The sequence below is a fragment of the Chionomys nivalis genome, chromosome 16 (genome assembly GCF_950005125.1).
Source record: "Chionomys nivalis chromosome 16, mChiNiv1.1, whole genome shotgun sequence".
Classification (NCBI taxonomy): domain Eukaryota; kingdom Metazoa; phylum Chordata; class Mammalia; order Rodentia; family Cricetidae; genus Chionomys; species Chionomys nivalis.
The window spans coordinates 25804768-25810767 of record NC_080101.1 but is presented as its reverse complement, the minus strand read 5'-3'; positions in this window follow the sequence as shown (position 1 = coordinate 25810767).

Here is a 6000-nt window from a genome sequence, read left to right as displayed (position 1 = left end):
GTCAACAGCTGAACAATGGACTCAGAGATCACGCTATAGTCTACGGCTAACCCTAACAACTCGTCCTCTCTACCACCGATTCAAAAGGAGGAGTGACTTGTAATTCTTCCCTCAGAAGGCCAAGGCAGGAGGATTGCTGCCAGTTCAAGGTCAGTCTAGCCTTGGATTACCCAATAAGACATTATCTCAAAAAAAAAAAAGACAGAAACTGGGCTTGGTGTGGTAGCCCACAACTTTAATCCCAGGGTTTAGGAGGCAGAGGCAGGAGAATCTCTGTGAGTTCCAGGTTAAGACAGGGTTACACAGTGAGACCCTCTCTTAAAACAAATTTTCAATTAAAATTTAAAAAGAAACTGAATTGGAAAACCATCCCATCCTCTGGTACTGTTTTTTTTTAAACAAGCAAACAATTTCTTGTCAATTTCTAGAGACCTCTTTACTCTATCCCTTCTGCTGCCAGGCCCCAGGCAGGCCTCCCCCACTCCACTGCAGAGGGGGCGTGTCTCTCATCTAGACACCCCCTGAGTGGTAGGGGAAAGCTTTAGGGACAGGACACACCCTTTCTGAAAGGCAGAAGGAAAGGTTGCCATTGGGGATGGAGGGAGGCCGCACAGCACCCTGAAGAAGTCACCAGGAAAAGGTTGTTTTTGAATGGTGTGCGTGAAGAACCATCCAGGGCGGGAAAAGGCCCAGCAAAGTCTGGGGCCAGAGGCCCAGGTGGTCCCAAGGAGTCATGAGAAACAGCTGGGACGGTGGCCAGCCCAAACCAGACCCAGAAACTTGGAGCAGAGATGGGACTGGAAGTGGCAGGGAACTGAAGTGCCAGGGGAAGCTGCTCTGGGCCTGCCTTTCATCCAGTCTCTCTTGTGAATTCAGGTGGGGACGCCTGGCTCAGAGTCATGCCAGAGTTCACAGCAGCGAGATGCTGTAATTTCTTTTAGCTCTGTGACTCTGGACAAAGTATTCAGTATTAATGCAGCTGACCATGACGCCTTCTGTGTGTGCAACTGACAGACCAAATTACCTTTCCTTATCTCCCGGCAAGAGAAAAAGGACCATTTATTTGACATATTTTATAATCATTTCACCTGCTTGCCCCCTACTGAGAGCCCCACTGACCCGACCCCCTCCCGCCTGCGCGACGCAGGAAGCATGTCCTCTAATAAGCCAGCTTCTAAAGAATGTTTTTAATCTTGGAATAACGAGTGTGATTCTCGATTGAAGTTTTAATTCTCTACTTTTTAAAAAAGCACCCGTTTCCACTCTCGTCCTCATCCGAGCTCCTCGGAATTGGGAAGGAGCCATGGGTGGTCTGTTTGGCATCCTTGTTGAGAATTTGACAGCTGAGGCCTGGGAAGAAGGCAGTGGGCAGGGGGCTGGCAGGGGCCTGGCAGGGTCACGGGGACAGTCAGCAGTTCAGAGGGCATGGCTTTGTGCCCTCTGTGCCCTCTGTGCCCATGGGCCCAGGAATTGTGGCTTACAACTCCCCAGCCTGGGCAACCAGAAGGCCCCAAAAGCATTTTTTATTTCTTCCTTGTGCGACAAAGGCCAGAACAAACCCCTTACTTACATCATAAGTTTCAAGTGTTCAGGCTGCGGCATTGATGACATTTCCACTGTTAGGTTAGTACGGCCTCTCCCACCTCTAAAGCCTTTTTCCCCTCACAGAACTAAGACCTTCCCACCTCCCTCCAGGAATTGTTCTCCCCTTCTGTGCTTGAGAACTTTACGCAAGATGAATTTGTATTTGGGTTTTTTGTTTTGTTTTGTTTTGTTTTTTTGTGGCTGGCCTGGAACTCCCCCATGTAGACCAGGCTGTCCTGGAACTGCCCCATGTAGACTAGGTTGGCCTAGAATTTGCCTTTAGAGATCTACCTGCCTCTGCTTCCCAAGTGCTGGGATTAAATGTGCACCACCATGCCCAGGCCAAGACTTCTTTTTTTTTTATGTGTGTATGGGAGTTTTATCTGCATGCATATTTGTGCAGCACATTTATGCCTGGTGTCCAGGGAGGCCAGAAGAGGGCATTAGATCCCCTAGAACTGGAGTTACAGCTGTTTGTAAGAAGCCATGTGGATGCTGGGAATTGAACCTAGGTCCTCTGCAAGAGCAGCAAGTGCTTTTAAATGCTGAGCCATCTCTCTTATGCTTAATATTTCTGAACAGAAACTTTGGTTTTGGCATATATCCCATATATCCCAGGCTGGCCTCAAATTCACCAAGAATGACCTTGAACTGCCTCTTGTTTCCCAAGTACTGGGATTAAGACACTCACCATTGTGCCTTCCTGTGGTGCTGGAGACCAAACCTGGGACTCCTGCTAACTGAGCTACGTTCTCAGCTCTTGAGAAGAAATGCTTTTGAATCAGCGGCCTCTGCGGACTCCAGGTCTTGGTCTTCAGGCCGAGCCAGGCATCAGGTGACAGCATGAGAGACTAGCCGTCTTTCGGGGTTTCCTGGGCCAGCTGGACCTCAGAAGTCTCAAAGACTGGAAAACCAACTGGAGTAAAGTGCCAGCCCACCAGCCTCTCTCTCGGGGCTTCTTGTGGTGTTAGTCAGTTTCCTGAAATTACTGATATCCTGTGTCTGGTCCAGCCATGGAGCTGGGAATTAGGTCAAATAAAATGAGGGATGAGAATCTTGCATTTAATTCTTATCTCAACCATGGAAGTAGGTACAATTTAGAGATGGAAACATTCACGCCCAGGTTAAATAAATAATGGACCCTCCACCCAAAGAAAAGTGGCGGAGCTCAGACAAGTCCAGCCCTGTCCTCCTCCTCTGCCACCTCCAGCTCTACCCGCCAGTGCCCCCATGGCTGTAAGAAGGTGTTAGGAATTTTTCCTAATGCGACCGCTCTGCCAACGCAAATTCCCAATCAAGCCAAATCAAAACAAGCAAAATTAAGAAATATCCAGGTTTAATGGGAGTCCTGCACTCTCGGGTGGCCCCGAGGGGAAACAGGGAGGTCTGGCCTGCTGAGATTTGGAGTCCAGACCAATACAACTCTCATGCCTGGGGGCTGGGCCTATGCTCCCAATTTAATAGAAGGAATGGGAGCATAGGAACAGGGAGGGAAAAGTGATTGTGCACAAGAACCCAGGAAGCTTTGATGCTGAAGGACAAGTGGATGCGAGACCAAGGGGGTGGAGTGTGAAGTGGGTGGAGAAAAACGTCTGAAGAGCCCTTGAAGGGTTCTCTATGGGTGCAGAGAAAGGGAACATGTGCTGGAGACGTTTTGTTAAAGTCCTAAATTAACAATGACCGGCACAGTTAAACACATCTACAGGTCCAGCTGCTCCAGGGAGTTAGGATAGTTCAAGGCTGGCCTGGGCATCACAGGGAGACCTCATCTCTGAAAACTGTCTATATAATGGATGAATTCCTATGAGACGGTTTACAAGTCTAACTGCAGTCATGGAGGTGATTCAGCAGGGACAGGCACTTCCTGCACGTGCCTGACGACCTGAGTTCTGCCCCGGAACCCTCTGACCTCTGCATGTGTGCAAGGGCACGTGTTCCCCCACACAATAATAACAAATAAGAATTTTAACAGAAGTCAGGTGTATGTAGTAGTGCATGCCTTTAATTCTAGCACTCAAGAGGCAGAGGCAGGGGGATCTCAGTGAGTTCGAGGCCAGCCTGATCCACATAGCAATTTTGGGACAACCAGGTCTACCTAATAAAAAGATCCTGTCTTTAAAAAAAAAAAAAAAAAAAAACAATAAAAAAAATATAGTAGACTGACTCAAAAAAGTAGAAAAAAACAGAAGTCTCAGAAGAAATGTAAATGCTTTCTGCTTTCTATATTATGATTGTTCGGTTGGAACCTCTGGCTCACCCCTGCATGGTCAGGAAAACCCCATTCCTCCCTCCCTCCCTCCCTCCCTCCCTCCCTCCCTCCTTTCCTCCCTCCCTCTCCAAACCCTGCCCTCTCAGAGTCTCTGAACAAAGGAAAGGTGTCAGAAAGTCCAGTTCCCATTCTTGGTGGCTATCACAGCTTCCTTTCCCGAAGCCACCAGCTGTTCAAGTCCCCACCGAATGCTGAAGTCCCCGCCTAAGCACTCAGCTTTTGACATGGACACAAACCCAGCTAGTGCTGGACACATCATCACCCCTCACCTACAACCTATACAATCGCCCTGCTTTCTAAAGTTTGTGTGTGTGACTTCTCTGGCCTGACTCTGGGACTAGTGAATCCGCCTGGAAGTTGCTTTGCTCAATATATCTGTTGTTATACTTTTTCATTTTGGCTTGATCTGGCTTACTTCATCAGTGGAGAAACTTATTGGGGCCAGGGTAGGGGCAGAAAACCTATTAAAGATATTTAAATATTTTAGAATATTTATTACTTTGGGAATCTGAAAAATAAATACATGCAAATGGAACACATGGAAAATATAACATTGAGCAGATTTCAAATTAATACAAAGAATGACTCCATATTTGAAAACATTTGCAACAAAACCTTTTCATGGACTGAAATCTCAAGGTCCAAATCAGGAGCAGAAGGAGAGAGAGCACGAGCAAGGAACTCAGGACTGCGAGGGGTGCACCCACACACGGAGACAATGGGGATGCTCTATCGGGAACTCACCAAGGCCAGCTGGCCTGGGTCTGAAAGAGCATGGGATAAAACCAGACTCGCTGAACATAACGGACAATGAGGACTACTGAGAACTCATGAACAATGGCAATGGGTTTTTGATCCTACTGCACGTACTGGCTTTGTGGGAGCCTAGGCAGTTTGGATGCTCACCTTACTAGACCTGGATGGAGGTGGGTGGTCCTTGGACCTCCCACAGGGCAGGGAAACCTGACTGCTCTTAGGGCTGATGAGGGAGGGGGACTTGATTGGGGGAGGGGGAGGGAAGTGGGAGGCGGTGGCGGGGAGGAGGCAGAAATCTTAAATAAATTAATTAATTTAAAAAAAAGCCTTTTCATGCTTTTGTTGTTCTTTCCCCGAGTCAGAGTCTCCCTGTGTAACTCTGTCCCAGGAGAGATCACAGAGATCCGACTGCCTCTGCCTCCTGATGTTGGGATTAAAGGTGTGTGCTTCCATGTCTTGTTAAAACTTTTTTCTTTTCTTCCCCCCCTTTGGTTTTTGTTTTTTTCTTTTTCTTTTTTCTTTTTTTCTTTCTTTTTTTTTTTTTTTTGATTTTCGAGACAGGGTTTCTCCGTAGCTTTTGGTTCCTGTCCTGGAACTAGCTCTTGTAGACCAGGCTGGCCTCGAACTCACAGAGATCCGCCTGCCTCTGCCTCCTGAGTGCTGGGATTAAAAGTGTGTGCCACCACCGCCTGGCTTTGTTAAAACTTTTTCAATGGTTACCCCTAGAAAGTAAAATTGTAAGTAAATTTCTTTTTATTGTTTTTATTTTGACACTAAAGAATAAAAGATCTATATTATTCTTCTGGGAATATTGTAACAAAACACCACGGTCGGGACATTGTAAACAAGAGAAAATTATTTCATTACAGTTTTAGAGACTAGAAGTCAAAGTTCAAGGTGCCAGCAGAGGGGTTTTTCCAGAAGGTTCTATCCTCAGCTTGCAGAGAGCCAGCTTCGTGTCTTATTCCTGTGAACATGCCCCCCCCATTCTTTCTCCCTTCCCCCTTCATAGAACACAGGGCCTCGCACATGCTAACCAACTGTTCTACCACTGACCACACCCAAGACCTCTCCCCGTAGCTCTCCTTACGAGGTTACCACTGCAGTTCAACCTTGCCCTCATGACTCAGTTTACCTGAATCACCTCCTAGAAGACCCTATCCCCAAAACCAGTCATCTGAGCTATTAGTGCTTCATCTATGAATTCGGGGGGTGGGGGTGTGCACTTCAGCCTATAAAGAAAGTTAATTTGAAGTAGAAAGAGACAATGCGGCTCATTAAAGTTCCTGCTGTGTGGAAACAGGCAGCCATCCTGAGGACGGCTTCTGTCAGCCGACGCCCGCGCTGTTAACCTTTCCCAGAGCTTAGCTGAGAGCTCAAGTTTCCCCAAT